General features: G+C 43.7%; 1 long non-coding RNA gene across 1 annotated transcript in view; it reads left to right on the top strand.

Annotated features, from left to right (window-relative positions):
* Window positions 1–18173, top strand: part of LOC307181114 — a 55335-nt gene extending 37162 nt beyond the window's left edge. The window contains exons 2-3 of the long non-coding RNA XR_013825909.1: window positions 14964–15041; window positions 18114–18173. This is a non-coding gene — a long non-coding RNA (uncharacterized lncRNA). The remainder of the gene's footprint in view (window positions 1–14963; window positions 15042–18113) is intronic.
* The last annotated feature ends 1443 nt before the right edge of the window (window positions 18174–19616 follow it).

Below are 19616 nucleotides of genomic sequence, written 5' to 3'. Positions count from 1 at the left end.
GGTGGGAAATGAGAGTTCAATTTGCCCGTCCAGACACGTCCAGCTAGTCTCTCATTGGTTCTCCCTATTCCTCTTCATCTACCACAGAAATTGCAAACTGGGCCAAACAGGAGTTTAAAGGCACTGACACCCCAAGTGGGGAGAGTGTTAGTAAAGGGTCTGGAATGTTGCACCCGAGCACCAGGGGACGAAAACTGAGACATATTTGAACACGTCTCCCGATCACATGGTTGATCATACTCTGGGTTCCACATGCATGTTTTAGCTGAAGGAAGAATCCCTTAAACCTGGAGAGTTGAGACCCGTGGAATGGATACCATGCAATATGACTTCAAAGGGTCTTCATTTGCTCACCGAACCTCTCCAATCCTATCACTGCTGCATTTATGCCCCTGTACACACGCTTGATTCTCTTTTGGAGACATAGCAATCCATAGGTTTTAAGATACTTACTAGTCAGGTACATTCTTCAGCGTTTAATATGGGGTGTTGAGTCCATTTCGTTCAGCAAGGAGAAGCTCTTGTCTCTTAAATATTAGGCTTAAGGAACTTTATCTGTGCTCATTTCAATCTCTGGTTTTATGCAGCACCCCAACTCACCTTTCCCCTTAAGCAAGCATAAGTTGATTTTCTAAATTTGAGACGCTGTTCTGTTTTATAATTCAGTTCCTGTGTAGCCAAGTTTACATTCCGTGTATTAGTGATATCTTATCATGATTCTTTTTCTGTGTGACTTATTTCACTTAGAAACATCGTACCTGAATCCACTCATTATGCTCCTTAAGGCCTGATGACATAGATTTCATTGCTGAGTGATATTGCATTGTACATAAGTACCACAACTTCTTTATCCATTTTTCGCTTTCTGTGATATTGAACTTGTACCGTAAACGAGGTTCTTGTAAACAGAACCGTCCCAAACTTTGGGGTGGCTGTGTCTTTTTGATTTTCATTTCCCTAAACTATAGGACCATAAGTGGAAGTGCCCTAGGCTCTGATGCTTTGTCTTTTAGATGTTTCAGGAAACACCATACACTTCTCCCCAGTGGCTGTTGGCAATTTACATCCCGTCCATCAGCATAACAAGGCTCCCAGTTCTCCATGGCCTGTCCTGCCTTTCTGGATTTTACACTTTTCTCAGCTGGCCCTTTTGACTGGGGGCAGTGAGACTTCATTGTAGTGCAGATGTCCTTTGCAAGCTTGCTTGCTTGGCCAAAAAGGGCGTATGCGTTTTTTCCTGAATATATTCAGGAAAAAACGCATACGCCCTTTTTGGCCAAGTGCATCATTGTGGACGTTCTGCCTCTTTTCCTATGCTTTCAATGCAATTCCAGTCTACCTCCTGAAATCGGTTTCCTGCAATTCTGCCCCGCTTTCAAGTCCTCTTGGCAGCCTTACTTCAGTGTATTTTTGGACGATAGCTGTCATTTGTAAGTCTGCAGGTTTGTGAATTACAGTGCCCCTGAGCTCCTTTCTTCAACTCGCTTTCTTGTGAGCTATCCGCAACACCCCAGGATTGCTTCAGGCCCTAATCTGGTTCCGGCACGGCATGCTGAGCCTTTGGTTAATTCCTCTTCCTGGTGGGAAATGAGAGTTCAATTTGCCCGTCCAGACACCTCCAGCTAGTCTCTCATTGGTTCTCCCTATTCCTGTTCATCTTCCGCAGAAATTGCAAACTGGGCCAAACAGGAGGTTAAAGGCACTGACTCTCCAAGTGGGGAGAGTGTTAGTAAAGCGTCTGGAATGTTGCACCCGAGTAACAGGGGACGAAAACTGAGACATATTTGAACACGTCTCCCGATCACATGGTTGATCATACTCTGGGGTCCACATGCATGTTTTAGCTGAAGGAAGAATCCCTAAAACCTGGAGAGTTGAGACCCGTGCAATGGGTACCATGCAATATGACTTCAAACGGTCTTCATTTGCTCACCGAATCTCTCCAATCCTATCACTGCTGCATTTATGCCCCTGTACACACGCTTGATTCTCTTTCGGAGACATAGCAATCCATAGGTTTTCAGATACTTACTAGTCAGGTACATTCTTAGGCGTTTAATATGGGGTGTTGAGTCCATTTCGTTGAGCAAGGAGTAGCTTTTTTCTGTTACATATTAGGCTTAAGAAACTTTATCTGTGCTCATTTCAATCTCTGGTTTTATGCAGCACCCCAACTCACCTTTCCCCTTAAGCAAGCATAAGTTGGTTTTCTAAATTTGAGACCCTGTTCTGTTTTGTAATTCAGTTCCTGTGTAGCCAAGTTTACATTCTGTGTATTAGTGATATCTTATGATGTTAATTGTTCTGTGTGAGTTATTTCAGTTAGAATCATCATACCTGAATCCACTCATATGCTGCTAAGGGCCTGATGACATAGATTTCATTGCTGAGGGATATTTCATTGTACGTAAGTACCACAACTTCTTTATCCATTTTTCACTTTCTGCGATACTGAACTTGTTCCGTAAACGAGGTTCTTTTAAACAGAGCCGTCCCAAACTTTGGGGTGGCTGTGTCTTTTTGATTTTCATTTCCCTAAGCTATAGGACCATAAGTGGAAATGCCCTAGGCTCTGTTGCTTTGTTTTTTAGATGTTTCAGGAAACACCATACACTTCTCCAGAGAGGCTGATGGCAATTTACATCCCGCCCATCAGCATAACAAGTGTCCCTGTTCTCCATGGCCTGTCCTGCCTTTCTGGATTTTACACTTTTTTCAGATGGCCCTTTTGACCCTGGGGAAGTGAGACTTCATTGTAGTGCAGATTTCCTTTGCAAGCTTGCTTAGTTGGCCAAAAAGGGCGTATGCGTTTTTTCCTGAATATATTCAGGATAAAACGCATACGCCCTTTTTGGCCAAGTGCATCATTGTGCACGTTCTGCCTCTTTTCCTATGCTTTCAATGCAATTCCAGTCTACCTACTGTAATCGGTTTCCTCCAATTCTGCCCCGTTTTCAAGTCCTCTTGGCAGCCTTACTTCAGTATATTTTTGGACGATAGCTTTCATTTATAAGTCTGCAGTTTTGTGAATTACAGTGCCCCTGAGCTCCTTTCTTCAACTCGCTTTCTTGTGACCTGGCCGCAACAGCGCAGGATGGCTTCAGGCCCTAATCTGGTTCCGGCACGGCACGCTGAGCCTTTGGTTAATTCCTCTTCCTGGTGGGAAATGAGAGTTCAATTTGCCCGTCCAGACACCTCCAGCTAGTCTCTCATTGGTTCTCCCTATTCCTGTTCATCTTCCGCAGAAATTGCAAACTGGGCCAAACAGGAGGTTAAAGGCACTGACTCTCCAAGTCGGGAGAGTGTTAGTAAAGCATCTGGAATGTTGCACCCAAGTACCAGGGAACGAAAACTGAGACATATTTGAACACGTCTCCCGATCACACGGTTGATCATACTCTGGGTTTCACATGCATGTTTCAGCTGAAGGAAGAATCCCTGAAACCTGGGTAGTTGACACCCTTGGAATGGGTACCATGCAATATGACTTCAAAGGGTCTTCATTTGCTCACCGAACCTCTCCAATCCTATCACTGCTGCGTTTATGCCCCTGTACACATGCTTGATTCTCTTTCGGAGACATAGCAATCCATAGGTTTTAAGATACTTACTAGTCAGGTACATTCTTAGGCGTTTAATATGCGGTGTTGAGTCCATTTCGTTGAGCAAGGAGTAGCTCTTGTCTATTCCATATTTGGCTTAAGGAACTTTATCTGTGCTCATTTCAATCTCTGGTTTTATGCAGCACCCCAACTCACCTTTCCCCTTAAGCAAGCATAAGTTGGTTTTCTAAATTTGAGACCCTGTTCTGTTCTGTAATTCAGTTCCTGTGTAGCCAAGTTTACATTCCGTGTATTAGTGATATCTTATGATGTTTCTTTTTCTGTGTGACTTATTTCAGTTAGAATCATCATACCTGAATCCACTCATTGTGCTGCTAAGGGCCTGATGACATAGATTTCATTGCTGAGTGATATTGCTTTGTAAGTAAATACCACAACTTCTTTATCCATTTTTCACTTTCTGCGATGTTGAACTTGTACTGTAAACGAGGTTCTTGTAAACAGAGCCGTCCCAAACTTTGGGGTGGCTGTGTCTTTTTGATTTTAATTTCCCTAAGCTATAGGACCATAAGTGGAAGTGCCCTAGGCTCTGTTGCTTTGTTTTTTAGATGTTTCAGGAAACACCATACACTTCTCCCGAGTGTCTGTTGGCAATTTACATCCCGCCCATCAGCATAACAAGGCTCCCAGTTCTCCATGGCCTGTCCTGCCTTTCTGGATTTTACACTTTTTTCAGATGGCCCGTTTGATCGGGGGGAAGTGAGACTTCATTGTAGTGCAGATTTCCTTTGCAAGCTTGCTTGGTTGGCCAAAAAGGGCGTATGCGTTTTTTCCTGAATATATTCAGGAAAAAACGCATACGCCCTTTTTGGCCAAGTGCATCATTGTGGACGCTCTGCCTCTTTTCCTATGCTTTCAATGCAATTCCAGTCTACCTCCTGAAATCGGTTTCCTGCAATTCTGCCCCGCTTTCAAGTCCTCTTGGCAGCCTTACTTCAGTATATTTTTAGACGATAGCTGTCATTTATAACTCTGCAGGTTTGTGAATTACAGTGCCCCTGAGCTCCTTTCTTCATCTCGCTTTCTTGTGACCTGGCCGCAACACCGCAGGGTGGCTTCAGGCCCTAATCTGGTTCCGGCACGGCACGCTGAGCCTTTGGTTAATTCCTCTTCCTGGTGGGAAATGAGAGTTAAATTTGCCCGTCCAGACACCTCCAGCTAGTCTCTCATTGGTTCTCGCTATTCCTGTTCATCTTCCACAGAAATTGCAAACTGGGCCAAACAGGAGGTTAAAGGGACTGACTCTCCAAGTGGGGAGAGTGTTAGTAAAGCGTCTGGAATGTTGCACCTGAGTACCAGGGTACGAAAACTGAGACATATTTGAACACGTCTCCGGATCACATGGTTGATCATACTCTAGGTTCCACATGCATGTTTTAGCTGAAGGAAGAATACCTTAAACCTGGGTAGTTGAAACCCGTGGAATGGGTACCATGCAATATGACTTCAAAGGGTCTTCATTTGCTCACTGAACCTCTCCAATCCTATCACTGCTGCGTTTATGCCCCTGTACACATGCTTGATTCTCTTTCGGAGACATAGCAATCCATAGGTTTTAAGATACTTACTAGTCAGGTACATTCTTAGGCGTTTAATATGCGGTGTTGAGTCCATTTCGTTGAACAAGGAGTAGCTCTTGTCTATTCCATATTTGGCTTAAGGAACTTTATCTGTGCTCATTTCAATCTCTGGTTTTATGCAGCACCCCAACTCACCTTTCCCCTTAAGCAAGCATAAGTTGGTTTTCTAAATTTGAGACCCTGTTCTGTTCTGTAATTCAGTTCCTGTGTAGCCAAGTTTACATTCCGTGTATTACTGATATCTTATGATGTTTCTTTTTCTGTGTGACTTATTTCAGTTAGAATCATCATACCTGAATCCACTCATTGTGCTGCTAAGGGCCTGACGACAAAGATTTCATTGCTGAGTGATATTGCTTTGTAAGTAAATACCACAACTTCTTTATCCATTTTTCACTTTCTGTGATGTTGAACTTGTACTGTAAACGAGGTTCTTTTAAACAGAGCCGTCCCAAACTTTGGGGTGGCTGTGTCTTTTTGATTTTCATTTCCCTAAGCTATAGGACCATAAGTGGAAATGCCCTAGGCTCTGTTGCTTTGTTTTTTAGATGTTTCAGGAAACACCATACACTTCTGCGGAGTGTCTGTTGGCAATTTACATCCCGCCCATCAGCATAACAAGGCTCCCAGTTCTCCATGGCCTGTCCTGCCTTTCTGGATTTTACACTTTTTTCAGATGGCCCTTTTGACTGGGAGGAAGTGAGATTTCATTGTAGTGCAGATTTCCTTTGCAAGCTTGCTTGGTTGGCCAAAAAGGGCGTATGCGTTTTTTCCTGAATATATTCAGGAAAAAACGCATACGCCCTTTTTGGCCAAGTGCATCATTGTGGACGCTCTGCCTCTTTTCCTATGCTTTCAATGCAATTCCAGTGTACCTCCTGAAATCGGTTTCCTGCAATTCTGCCCCGCTTTCAAGTCCTCTTGGCAGCCTTACTTCAGTATATTTTTGGACGATAGCTGTCATTTATAACTCTGCAGGTTTGTGAATTACAGTGCCCCTGAGCTCCTTTCTTCAACTCGCTTTCTTGTGACCTGGCCGCAACTCCGCAGGATGGCTTCAGGCCCTAATCTGGTTCCGGCACGGCAGGCTGAGCCTTTGGTTATTTCCTCTTCCTGGAGGGAAATGAGAGTTCAATTTGCCCGTCCAGACACCTCCAGCTAGTCGCTCAATGGTTCTCCCTATTCCTGTTCATCTTCCGCAGAAATTGCAAACTGGGCCAAACAGGAGGTTAAAGGCGCTGACTCTCCAAGTGGGGAGAGTGTTAGTAAAGCGTCTGGAATGTTGCACCCGAGTACCTGGGGAGGAAAACTGAGACATATTTGAACACATCTCCCGTTCACACGGTTGATCATACTCTGGGTTCTACATGCATGTTTTAGGTAAAGGAAGAATACCTTAAACCTGGAGAGGTGAGATCCGTGTAATGGGTACCATGCAATATGACTTCAAAGGGTTTTCATTTGTTCACCGAACCTCTCCAATCCTATAACTGCTGCGTTTATGGCCCTGTAAACACGCTTGATTCTCTTTTGGAGACATAGCAATCCATAGGTTTTAAGATACTTACTACTCAGGTACATTCTTAGGCGTTTAATATGGGGTGTTGAGTCCATTTCGTTGAGCAAGGAGTAGCTCTTGTCTATTCCATATTTGGCTTAAGGAACTTTATCTGTGCTCATTTCAATCTCTGGTTTTATGCAGCACCCCAACTCACCTTTCCCCTTAAGCAAGCATAAGTTGGTTTTCTAATTTTGAGACCCTGTTCTGTTTTGGAATTCAGTTCCTGTGTAGCCAAGTTTACATTCCGTGTATTAGTGATATCTTATGATGTTTCTTTTTCTGTGTGACTTATTTCAGTTAGAATCATCGTAGCTGAATCCACTCATTATGCTGCTATGGGCCTTATGACATAGATTTCATTGCTGAGTGATACTGCATTGTACGTAAGTACCACATGTTCTTTATCCATTTTTCACTTTCTGTGATACTGAACTTGTACGATAAATGAGGTTCTTGTAAACAGAGGCGTCCCAAACTTTGGGGTGGCTGTGTGTTTTTGATTTTAATTTCCCTAAGCTATAGGACCATAAGTGGAAATGCCCTAGGGTCTGTTGCTTTGTTTTTTAGAGGTTTCAGGAAACACCATACACTTCTCCCCAGTGGCTGTTGACAATTTACATCCCGCCCATCAGCATAACAAGGCTCCCAGTTCTCCATGGCCTGTCCTGCCTTTCTGGATTTTACACTTTTTTCAGATGGCCCTTTTTACTGGGGGGAAGTGAGACTTCATTGTAGTGCAGATTTCCTTTGCAAGCTTGCTTGGTTGGCCAAAAAGGGCGTATGCGTTTTTTCCTGAATATATTCAGGAAAAAACGCATACGCCCTTTTTGGCCAAGTGCATCATTTTAGACGTTCTGCCTCTTTTCCTATGCTTTAAATGCAATTCCAGTCTACCTCCTGAAATCGGTTTCCTGCAATTCTGCCCCGCTTTCAAGTCCTCTTGGCAGCCTTACTTCAGTATATTTTTGGACGATAGCTGTCATTTATAACTCTGCAGATTTGTGAATTACAGTGCCCCTGAGCTCCTTTCTTCAACTCGCTTTCTTGTGACCTGGCCGCAACACCGCAGGATGGCTTCAGGCCCAATCTGGTTCCGGCACGGCACGCTGAGCCTTTGGTTAATTCCTCTTCCTGGTGGGAAATTTGAGTTAAAATTGCCCGTCCAGACACCTCCAGCTAGTCTCTCATTGGTTCTCGCTATTCCTGTTCATCTTCCGCAGAAATTGCAAACTGGGCCAAACAGGAGGTTAAAGGCACTGACTCTCCAAGTGGGGAGAGTGTTAGTAAAGCGTCTGGAATGTTGCACCCGTGTACCAGGGGACGAAAACTGAGACATATTTGAACATGTCTCCCGATCACGTTGTTGATCATACTCTGTGTTCCACATGCATGTTTTAGCTGAAGGAAGAATCCCTTAAACCTGGAGAGTTGAGACCCATGGAATGGGTACCATGCAATATGACTTCAAAGTGTCTTCATTTGCTCACCGAACCTCTCCAATACTATCACTGCTGCGTTTATGCGCCTGTACACATGCTTGATTCTCTTTCGGAGCCATAGCAATCCATAGGTTTTAAGATACTTACTAGTCAGGTACATTCTTAGGCGTTTAATATGTGGTGTTGAGTCCATTTCGTTGAGCAAGGAGTAGCTCTTGTCTGTTACATATTAGGCTTAAGGAAATTTATCTGTGCTCATTTCAATCTCTGGTTTTATGCAGCACCCCAACTCACCTTTCCCCTTAAGCAAGCATAAGTTGGTTTTCTAAATTTGAGACCCTGTTCTGATTTGTAATTCAGTTCCTGTGTAGCCAAGTTTACATTCCGTGTATTAGTGATATCTTATGATGTTTCTTTTTCTGTGTGACTTATTTCAGTTAGAATCATCATACCTGAATCCTCTCATTATGCTCCTATGGGCATGATGACATAGATTTCATTGCTGAGGGATATTGCATTGTACGTAAGTACCACAACTTCTTTATCCATTTTTCACTTTCTGCGATACAGAATGTGTACCGTAAACGAGGTTCTTTTAAACAGAGCCATCCAAAACTTTGGGGTAGCTGTGTCTTTTTGATTTAAATTTCCCTAAGCTATAGGACCATAAGTGGAAATGCCCTAGGCTCTGTTGCTTTGTTTTTTAGATGTTTCAGGAAACACCGTACACTTTTCCCCAGTCGCTGTTGGCAATTTACATCCCGCCCATCAGCATAACAAGGTTCTCAGTTCTCCATGGCCTGTCCTGCCTTTCTGGATTTTACAGTTTTTTCAGATGGCCCTTCTGACCGGGGGGAAGTGAGACTTCATTGTAGTGCAGATTTCCTTTGCAAGCTTGCTTGGTTGACCAAAAAGGGCGTATGCGTTTTTTCCTGAATATATTCAGGAAAAAACGCATACGCCCTTTTTGGCCAAGTGCATCATTGTGGAGGTTCTGCCTCTTTTCCTCTGCTTTAAATGCAATTCCAGTCTACCTCCTGAAATCGGTTTCCTGCAATTCTGCCCCGCTTTCAAGTCCTCTTGGCAGCCTTACCTCAGTATATTTTTGGACGATAGCTGTCATTTATAAGTCTGCAGGTTTGTGAATTACAGTGCCCCTGAGCTCCTTTCTTCAACTCGCTTTCTTGTGAGCTGGCCGCAACACCGCAGGATTGCTTAAGGCTCTAATCTGGTTCCAGCACGGCATGCTGAACCTTTGGTTAATTCCTCTTCCTGGTGGGAAATGAGAGTTCAATTTGCCCGTCCAGACACGTCCAGCTAGTCTCTCATTGGTTCTCCCTATTCCTCTTCATCTACCACAGAAATTGCAAACTGGGCCAAACAGGAGTTTAAAGGCACTGACACCCCAAGTGGGGAGAGTGTTAGTAAAGGGTCTGGAATGTTGCACCCGAGCACCAGGGGACGAAAACTGAGACATATTTGAACACGTCTCCCGATCACATGGTTGATCATACTCTGGGTTCCACATGCATGTTTTAGCTGAAGGAAGAATCCCTTAAACCTGGAGAGTTGAGACCCGTGGAATGGATACCATGCAATATGACTTCAAAGGGTCTTCATTTGCTCACCGAACCTCTCCAATCATATCACTGCTGCATTTATGCCCCTGTACACACGCTTGATTCTCTTTTGGAGACATAGCAATCCATAGGTTTTAAGATACTTACTAGTCAGGTACATTCTTCAGCGTTTAATATGGGGTGTTGAGTCCATTTCGTTCAGCAAGGAGAAGCTCTTGTCTCTTAAATATTAGGCTTAAGGAACTTTATCTGTGCTCATTTCAATCTCTGGTTTTATGCAGCACCCCAACTCACCTTTCCCCTTAAGCAAGCATAAGTTGGTTTTCTAAATTTGAGACGCTGTTCTGTTTTATAATTCAGTTCCTGTGTAGCCAAGTTTACATTCCGTGTATTAGTGATATCTTATCATGATTCTTTTTCTGTGTGACTTATTTCACTTAGAAACATCGTACCTGAATCCACTCATTATGCTCCTTAAGGCCTGATGACATAGATTTCATTGCTGAGTGATATTGCATTGTACATAAGTACCACAACTTCTTTATCCATTTTTCGCTTTCTGTGATATTGAACTTGTACCGTAAACGAGGTTCTTGTAAACAGAACCGTCCCAAACTTTGGGGTGGCTGTGTCTTTTTGATTTTCATTTCCCTAAACTATAGGACCATAAGTGGAAGTGCCCTAGGCTCTGATGCTTTGTCTTTTAGATGTTTCAGGAAACACCATACACTTCTCCCCAGTGGCTGTTGGCAATTTACATCCCGTCCATCAGCATAACAAGGCTCCCAGTTCTCCATGGCCTGTCCTGCCTTTCTGGATTTTACACTCTTCTCAGCTGGCCCTTTTGACTGGGGGCAGTGAGACTTCATTGTAGTGCAGATGTCCTTTGCAAGCTTGCTTGCTTGGCCAAAAAGGGCGTATGCGTTTTTTCCTGAATATATTCAGGAAAAAACGCATACGCCCTTTTTGGCCAAGTGCATCATTGTGGACGTTCTGCCTCTTTTCCTATGCTTTCAATGCAATTCCAGTCTACCTCCTGAAATCGGTTTCCTGCAATTCTGCCCCGCTTTCAAGTCCTCTTGGCAGCCTTACTTCAGTGTATTTTTGGACGATAGCTGTCATTTGTAAGTCTGCAGGTTTGTGAATTACAGTGCCCCTGAGCTCCTTTCTTCAACTCGCTTTCTTGTGAGCTATCCGCAACACCCCAGGATTGCTTCAGGCCCTAATCTGGTTCCGGCCCGGCATGCTGAGCCTTTGGTTAATTCCTCTTCCTGGTGGGAAATGAGAGTTCAATTTGCCCGTCCAGACACCTCCAGCTAGTCTCTCATTGGTTCTCCCTATTCCTGTTCATCTTCCGCAGAAATTGCAAACTGGGCCAAACAGGAGGTTAAAGGCACTGACTCTCCAAGTGGGGAGAGTGTTAGTAAAGCGTCTGGAATGTTGCACCCGAGTAACAGGGGACGAAAACTGAGACATATTTGAACACGTCTCCCGATCACATGGTTGATCATACTCTGGGGTCCACATGCATGTTTTAGCTGAAGGAAGAATCCCTAAAACCTGGAGAGTTGAGACCCGTGCAATGGGTACCATGCAATATGACTTCAAACGGTCTTCATTTGCTCACCGAATCTCTCCAATCCTATCACTGCTGCATTTATGCCCCTGTACACACGCTTGATTCTCTTTCGGAGACATAGCAATCCATAGGTTTTCAGATACTTACTAGTCAGGTACATTCTTAGGCGTTTAATATGGGGTGTTGAGTCCATTTCGTTGAGCAAGGAGTAGCTTTTTTCTGTTACATATTAGGCTTAAGAAACTTTATCTGTGCTCATTTCAATCTCTGGTTTTATGCAGCACCCCAACTCACCTTTCCCCTTAAGCAAGCATAAGTTGGTTTTCTAAATTTGAGACCCTGTTCTGTTTTGTAATTCAGTTCCTGTGTAGCCAAGTTTACATTCTGTGTATTAGTGATATCTTATGATGTTAATTGTTCTGTGTGAGTTATTTCAGTTAGAATCATCATACCTGAATCCACTCATATGCTGCTAAGGGCCTGATGACATAGATTTCATTGCTGAGGGATATTTCATTGTACGTAAGTACCACAACTTCTTTATCCATTTTTCACTTTCTGCGATACTGAACTTGTTCCGTAAACGAGGTTCTTTTAAACAGAGCCGTCCCAAACTTTGGGGTGGCTGTGTCTTTTTGATTTTCATTTCCCTAAGCTATAGGACCATAAGTGGAAATGCCCTAGGCTCTGTTGCTTTGTTTTTTAGATGTTTCAGGAAACACCATACACTTCTCCAGAGAGGCTGATGGCAATTTACATCCCGCCCATCAGCATAACAAGTGTCCCTGTTCTCCATGGCCTGTCCTGCCTTTCTGGATTTTACACTTTTTTCAGATGGCCCTTTTGACCCTGGGGAAGTGAGACTTCATTGTAGTGCAGATTTCCTTTGCAAGCTTGCTTAGTTGGCCAAAAAGGGCGTATGCGTTTTTTCCTGAATATATTCAGGATAAAACGCATACGCCCTTTTTGGCCAAGTGCATCATTGTGCACGTTCTGCCTCTTTTCCTATGCTTTCAATGCAATTCCAGTCTACCTACTGTAATCGGTTTCCTCCAATTCTGCCCCGTTTTCAAGTCCTCTTGGCAGCCTTACTTCAGTATATTTTTGGACGATAGCTTTCATTTATAAGTCTGCAGTTTTGTGAATTACAGTGCCCCTGAGCTCCTTTCTTCAACTCGCTTTCTTGTGACCTGGCCGCAACAGCGCAGGATGGCTTCAGGCCCTAATCTGGTTCCGGCACGGCACGCTGAGCCTTTGGTTAATTCCTCTTCCTGGTGGGAAATGAGAGTTCAATTTGCCCGTCCAGACACCTCCAGCTAGTCTCTCATTGGTTCTCCCTATTCCTGTTCATCTTCCGCAGAAATTGCAAACTGGGCCAAACAGGAGGTTAAAGGCACTGACTCTCCAAGTCGGGAGAGTGTTAGTAAAGCATCTGGAATGTTGCACCCAAGTACCAGGGGACGAAAACTGAGACATATTTGAACACGTCTCCCGATCACACGGTTGATCATACTCTGGGTTTCACATGCATGTTTCAGCTGAAGGAAGAATCCCTGAAACCTGGGTAGTTGACACCCTTGGAATGGGTACCATGCAATATGACTTCAAAGGGTCTTCATTTGCTCACCGAACCTCTCCAATCCTATCACTGCTGCGTTTATGCCCCTGTACACATGCTTGATTCTCTTTCGGAGACATAGCAATCCATAGGTTTTAAGATACTTACTAGTCAGGTACATTCTTAGGCGTTTAATATGCGGTGTTGAGTCCATTTCGTTGAGCAAGGAGTAGCTCTTGTCTATTCCATATTTGGCTTAAGGAACTTTATCTGTGCTCATTTCAATCTCTGGTTTTATGCAGCACCCCAACTCACCTTTCCCCTTAAGCAAGCATAAGTTGGTTTTCTAAATTTGAGACCCTGTTCTGTTCTGTAATTCAGTTCCTGTGTAGCCAAGTTTACATTCCGTGTATTACTGATATCTTATGATGTTTCTTTTTCTGTGTGACTTATTTCAATTAGAATCATCATAGCTGAATCCACTCATTGTGCTGCTAAGGGCCTGATGACATAGATTTCATTGCTGAGTGATATTGCTTTGTAAGTAAATACCACCACTTTTTTTATCCATTTTTCACTTTCTGCGATGTTGAACTTGTACTGCAAACGAGGTTCTTGTAAACAGAGGCTTCCCAAACTTTGGGGTGGCTGTGTCTTTTTGATTTTCATTTCCCTAAGCTATAGGACCATAAGTGGAAGTGCCCTAGGCTCTGTTGCTTTGTTTTTTAGATGTTTCAGGAAACACCATACACTTCTCCGGAGTGTCTATTGGCAATTTACATCCTGCCCATCAGCATAACAAGGCTCCCAGTTCTCCATGGCCTGTCCTGCCTGTCTGGATTTTACACTTTTTTCAGATGGCCCTTTTGACTTAGGGGAAGTGAGACTTCATTGTAGTGCAGATTTCCTTTGCAAGCTTGCTTGGTTGGCCAAAAAGGGCGTATGCGTTTTTTCCTGAATATATTCAGGAAAAAACGCATACGCCCTTTTTGGCCAAGTGCATCATTGTGGACGTTCTGCCTCTTTTCCTATGCTTTCAATGCAATTCCAGCCTACCTCCTGACATCGGTTTCCTGCAATTCTGCCCCGTTTTCAAGTCCTCTTGGCAGCCTTACTTCAGTATATTTTTGAACAATAGCTGTCATTTATAACTCTGCAGGTTTGTGAATTACAGTGCCCCTGAGCTCCTTTCTTCAACTCGCTTTCTTGTGAACTGGCCACAACACCGCAGGATGTCTTCAGGCCCTAATCTGATTCCGGCACAGCATGCTGAGCCTTTGGTTATTTCCTCTTCCTGGTGGGAAATGAGAGTTAAATTTGCCCGTCCAGACACCTCCAGCTAGTCTCTCATTGGTTCTCCCTATTCCTGTTCATCTTCCGCAGAAATTGCAAACTGGGCCAAACAGGAGGTTAAAGGCGCTGACTCTCCAAATGGGGAGAGTGTTAGTAAAGCGTCTGGAATGTTGCACCCGAGTACCAGGGGAGGAAAACTGAGACATATTTGAACACGTCTCCCGATCACATGGTTGATCATACTCTAGGTTCCACATGCATGTTTTAGCTGAAGGAAGAATACCTTAAACCTGAGTAGTTGAAACTCGTGGAATGGGTACCATGCAATATGACTTCAAAGGGTCTTCATTTGCTCACGGGACCTCTCCAATCCTATCACTGCTGCGTTTATGCCCCTGTACACATGCTTGATTCTCTTTCGGAGACATAGCAATCCATAGGTTTTAAGATACTTACTAGTCAGGTACATTCTTAGGCGTTTAATATGCGGTATTGAGTCCATTTCGTTGAGCAAGGAATAGCTCTTGTCTATTCCATATTTGGCTTAAGGAAGTTTATCTGTGCTCATTTCAATCTCTGGTTTTATGCAGCAGCCCAACTCACCTTTCCCCTTAAGCAAGCATAAGTTGGTTTTCTAAATTTGAAACCCTGTTCTGTTCTGTAATTCAGTTCCTGTGTAGCCAAGTTTACATTCCGTGTATTACTGATATCTTATGATGTTTCTTTTTCTGTGTGACTTATTTCATTTAGAATCATCATACCTGAATCCACTCATTGTGCTGCTAAGGGTCTGATGACATAGATTTCATTGCTGAGTGATATTGCTTTGTAAGTAAATACCACAACTTCTTTATCCATTTTTCACTTTCTGCGATGTTGAACTTGTACTGTAAACGAGGTTCTTGTAAACAGAGGCGTCCCAAACTTTGGCGTGGCTGTGTCTTTTTGATTTTAATTTCCCTAAGCTATAGGACCATAAGTGGAAGTGCCCTAGGCTCTGTTGCTTTGTTTTTTAGATGTTTCAGGAAACACCATACACTTCTCCCGAGTGTCTGTTGGCAATTTACATCCCGCCCATCAGCATAACAAGGTTCCCAGTTCTCCATGGCCTGTCCTGCCTTTCTGGATTTTACACTTTTTCTGATGGCCCTTTTGACCGGGGGGAAGTGAGACTTCATTGTAGTGCAGATTTCCTTTGCAAGTTTGCTTGGTTGGCCAAAAAGTGCGTATGCGTTTTTTCCTGAATATATTCAGGAAAAAACGCATACGCCCTTTTTGGCCAAGTGCATCATTGTGGACGTTCTGCCTCTTTTCCTATGCTTTCAATGCAATTCCAGTCTACCTCCTGAAATCGGTTTCCTGCAATTCTGCCCCGCTTTCAAGTCCTCTTGGCAGCCTTACTTCAGTATATTTTTGGACGATAGCTGTCATTTATAACTCTGCAGGTTTGTGAAATACAGTGCCCCTGAGCTCCTTTCTTCAACTCGCTTTCTTTTGAGCTGGCCGCAACACCGCAGGATGGCTTCAGGCCCTAATCTGGTTCCGGCACGGCATGCTGAGCCTTTGGTTATTTCCTCTTCCTGGTGGGAAATGAGAGTTAAATTTGCCCGTCCAGACACCTCCAGCTAGTCTCTCATTGTTTCTCGCTATTCCTGTTCATCTTCCACAGAAATTGGAAACTGGGCCAAACAGGAGGTTAAAGGCGCTGACTCTCCAATTTGGGAGAATGTTAATAAAGCGTCTGGAATGTTGCACCCGAGTACCAGGGGAGGAAAACTGAGACATATTTGAACACGTCTCCCGTTCACACTGTTGATCATACTCTGGGTTCCACATGCATGTTTTAGCTGAAGGAAGAATACCTTAAACCTGGGTAGTTGAAACCCGTGGAATGGGTACCATGCAATATGACTTCAAAGGGCCTTCATTTGCTCACCGAACCTCTCCAGAGCTATCACTGCTGCATGTGCCCCTGTACACAAGCTGGATTCACTTTCAGAGACATAGCAATCCATAGGTTTCCATATACTTACTAGTCAGGTACATTCTTATGCGTTTAATATGGGGAGTTGAGTCCATTTCGTTGAGCAAGGAGTAGCTCTTGTCTATTACATATTTGGCTAAGGAACTTTATCTGTGCTCATTTCAATCTCTGGTTTTATGCAGCACCCCAACTCTCCTTTCCCCTTAAGCAAGCATAAGTTGGTTTTCTACATATGAGACCCTGTTCTGTTTTTAATTCTGTTCCTGTGTAGCCAAGTTTACATTCCGTGTATTAGTGATATCTTATGATGTTTCTTTTTCTGTGTGACTTATTTCAGTTAGAATCATCATACCTGAATCCCCTCATTATGCTGCTACGGGCCTAATGACATAGATTTCATTGCTGAGTGATATTGCATTGTACATAAGTACCACAAGTTCTTTATCCATTTTTTGCTTTGTGTGATATTGAACTTGTACAGTAAACGAGGTTCTTGTAAACAGAGATGTCCCAAATTTTGGGGTGGCTGTGTCTTTTCGATTTTAATTTCCCTAAGCTATAGGACCGTAAGTGGAACTGCCCTAAGCTGTGTTGGTTTGTTTTTTAGATGTTTCAGGAAACACCATACACTTCTCCAGAGTGGCTGTTGGCAATTTTCATCCCGCCCATCAGCATAATAAAGCTCCCAGTTCGCCATGGTCTGCCTGCCTTTCTGGATTTTACACTTTTTTCAGATGGCCCTTTTGACCGGGGGGCAGTGGGACTTCATTGTAGTACAGTTTACCTTTGCAAGCTTGCTTGGTTGGCCAAAAAGGGCGTATGCGTTTTTTCCTGAATATATTCAGGAAAAAACGCATACGCCCTTTTTGGCCAAGTGCATCATTGTGGACGTTCTGCCTCTTTTCCTATGCTTTCAATGCAATTCCAGTCTACCTCCTGAAATCGGTTTCCTGAAATTCTGCCCCGCTTTCAAGTCCTCTTGGCAGCCTTACTTCAGTATATTTTTGGACGATAGCTGTCATTTATAAGTCTGCAGGTTTGTGAATTACAGTGCCCCTGAGCTCCTTTCTTCAACTCGCTTTCTTGTGAGCTGGCCGCAACACCGCAGGATGGCTTCAGGGCCTAATCTGGTTCCGTCACGGCACGCTGAGCCTTTGGTTAATTCCTCTTCCTGGTGGGAAGTGAGAGTTCAATTTGCCCGTCCAGACACCTCCAGCTAGTCTCTCATTGGTTCTCGCTATTCCTGTTCATCTTCCGCAGAAATTGCAAACTGGGCCAAACAGGAGGTTAAAGGCACTGACTCTCCAAGTCGGGAGAGTGTTAGGAAAGCGTCTGGAATGTTGCACCCGAGTACCAGGGGACGAAAACTGAGACATATTTGAACACGTCTCCCGATCACATGGTTGATCATATTCTGGGTGCCACATGCATGTTTTAGCTGAAGGAAGAATCCCTTAAACCTGGAGAGTTGAGACCCGTGGAATGGGTACCATGCAATATGACTTCAAAGGGTCTTCATTTGCTCACCGAACCTCTCCAGTCTTATCACTGCTGCGTTTATGCCCCTGTACACACGCTTGATTCTCTTTCGGAGACATAGCAATCCATAGGTTTTAAGATACTTACTAGTCAGGTACATTCTTAGGCGTTTAATATGGGGTGTTGAGTCCATTTCGTTGAGCAAGGAGTAGCTCTTGTCTGTTACATATTAGGCTTAAGGAACTTTATCTCTGCTCATTTCAATCTCTGGTTTTAGGCAGCACCCCAACTCACCTATCGCCTTAAGAAAGCATAAGTTGGTTTTCTAAATTTGAGACCCTGTTCTGTTTTGGAATTCAGTTCCTGTGTAGCCAAGTTTACATTCTGTGTATTAGTGATATCTTATGATGTTTCTTTTTCTGTGTGACATATTTCAGTTAGAATCATCATACCTGAATCCACTCATTATGCTGCTACGGGCCTGATGACATAGATTTCATTGCTGAGGGATATTGCATTGTACGTAAGTACCACAACTACTTTATCCATTTTTCACTTTCTGCGATATTGAACTTGTACTGTAAATGAGGTTCTTGTAAACAGAGCCATCCCAATCTTTGGGGTGGCTGTGTCTTTTTATTTTCATTTCCCTAAGCTATAGGACCGTAAGTGGAACTGCCCTAAGCTCTGTTGCTTTGTTTTTTAGATGTTTCAGGAAACACCATACACTTCTCCAGAGTGGCTGTTGGCAATTTTCATCCCACCCATCAGCATATTAAAGCTCCCAGTTCTCCATGGCCTGTCCTGCCTTTCTGGATTTTACACTTTTTTCAGATGGCCCTTTTGACCGGGGGGCAGTGAGACTTCATTGTAGTACAGTTTTCCTTTGCAAGTTTGCTTGGTTGGCCAAAAACGGCGTATGCGTTTTTTCCTGAATATATTCAGGAAAAAACGCATACGCCCTTTTTGGCCAAGTGCATCATTGTGGACGTTCTGCCTCTTTTCCTATGCTTTCAATGCAATTCCAGTCTACCTCCTGAAATCGGTTTCCTGCAATTCTGCCCCGCTTTCAAGTCCTCTTGGCAGCCTTACTTCAGTATATTTTTGGACCATAGCTGTCATTTATAAGTCTGTAGGTTTGTGAATGACAGTGCCCCTGAGCTCCTTTCTTCAACTCGCTTTCTTGTGAGCTGGCCGCAACACCGCAGGATTGCTTGAGACCCTAGTGTGGTCCCGCATGGCACGCTGAGCCTTTGGTTAATTCCTCTTCCTGGTGGGAAATGAGAGTTAAATTTGCACGTCCAGACACCTCCAGCTAGTCTCTCATTGGTTCTCCCTATTCCTGTTCATCTTCCGCAGAAATTGCAACCTGGGCCAAACAGGAGGTTGAAGGCACTGACTCTCCAAGTGGGGAGAGTGTTAGTAAAGTGTCTGGAATGTTGCACACGAGTACCAGGGGACGAAAACTGAGACACATTTGAACACGTTTCCCGATCACACGGTGGATCATACTCTGTGTTCCACATGAATGTTTCAGCTGAAGGAAGAATCCCTTAAACTTGGAGAGTTGAGACCCTTGGAATGGATACCATGCAATATGACTATAAAGGGTCTGCATTTGCTCACCGAACCTCACCAATCCTGTCACTCCTGCGTGTATACCACTGTACACACGCTTGATTCTCTTTCGGAGACATAGCAATCCATAGGTTTTAAGATTCTTACTAGTCAGGTACATTCTTAGGCGTTTAATATGGGGTGTTGAGTCCACTTCGTTGAGCAAGGAGTAGCTCTTGTCTATTACATATTTGGCTTATGGAACGGTATCTGTGCTAATTTCAATCTCTGGTTTTCTGCAGCACCCCAACTCACCTTTCCCCTTAAGCAAGCATAAGTTGGTTTTCTACATTTCAGACCCTGTTCTGTTTTGTAATTCAGTT

Source organism: Stenella coeruleoalba (genome assembly GCF_951394435.1).
Source record: "Stenella coeruleoalba genome assembly, contig: scaffold_367, whole genome shotgun sequence".
Taxonomy (NCBI): Eukaryota; Metazoa; Chordata; class Mammalia; order Artiodactyla; family Delphinidae; genus Stenella; species Stenella coeruleoalba.
The sequence above is the reverse complement of the archived record's forward strand: the minus strand, read 5'-3'. Positions and strand labels throughout refer to the sequence as shown.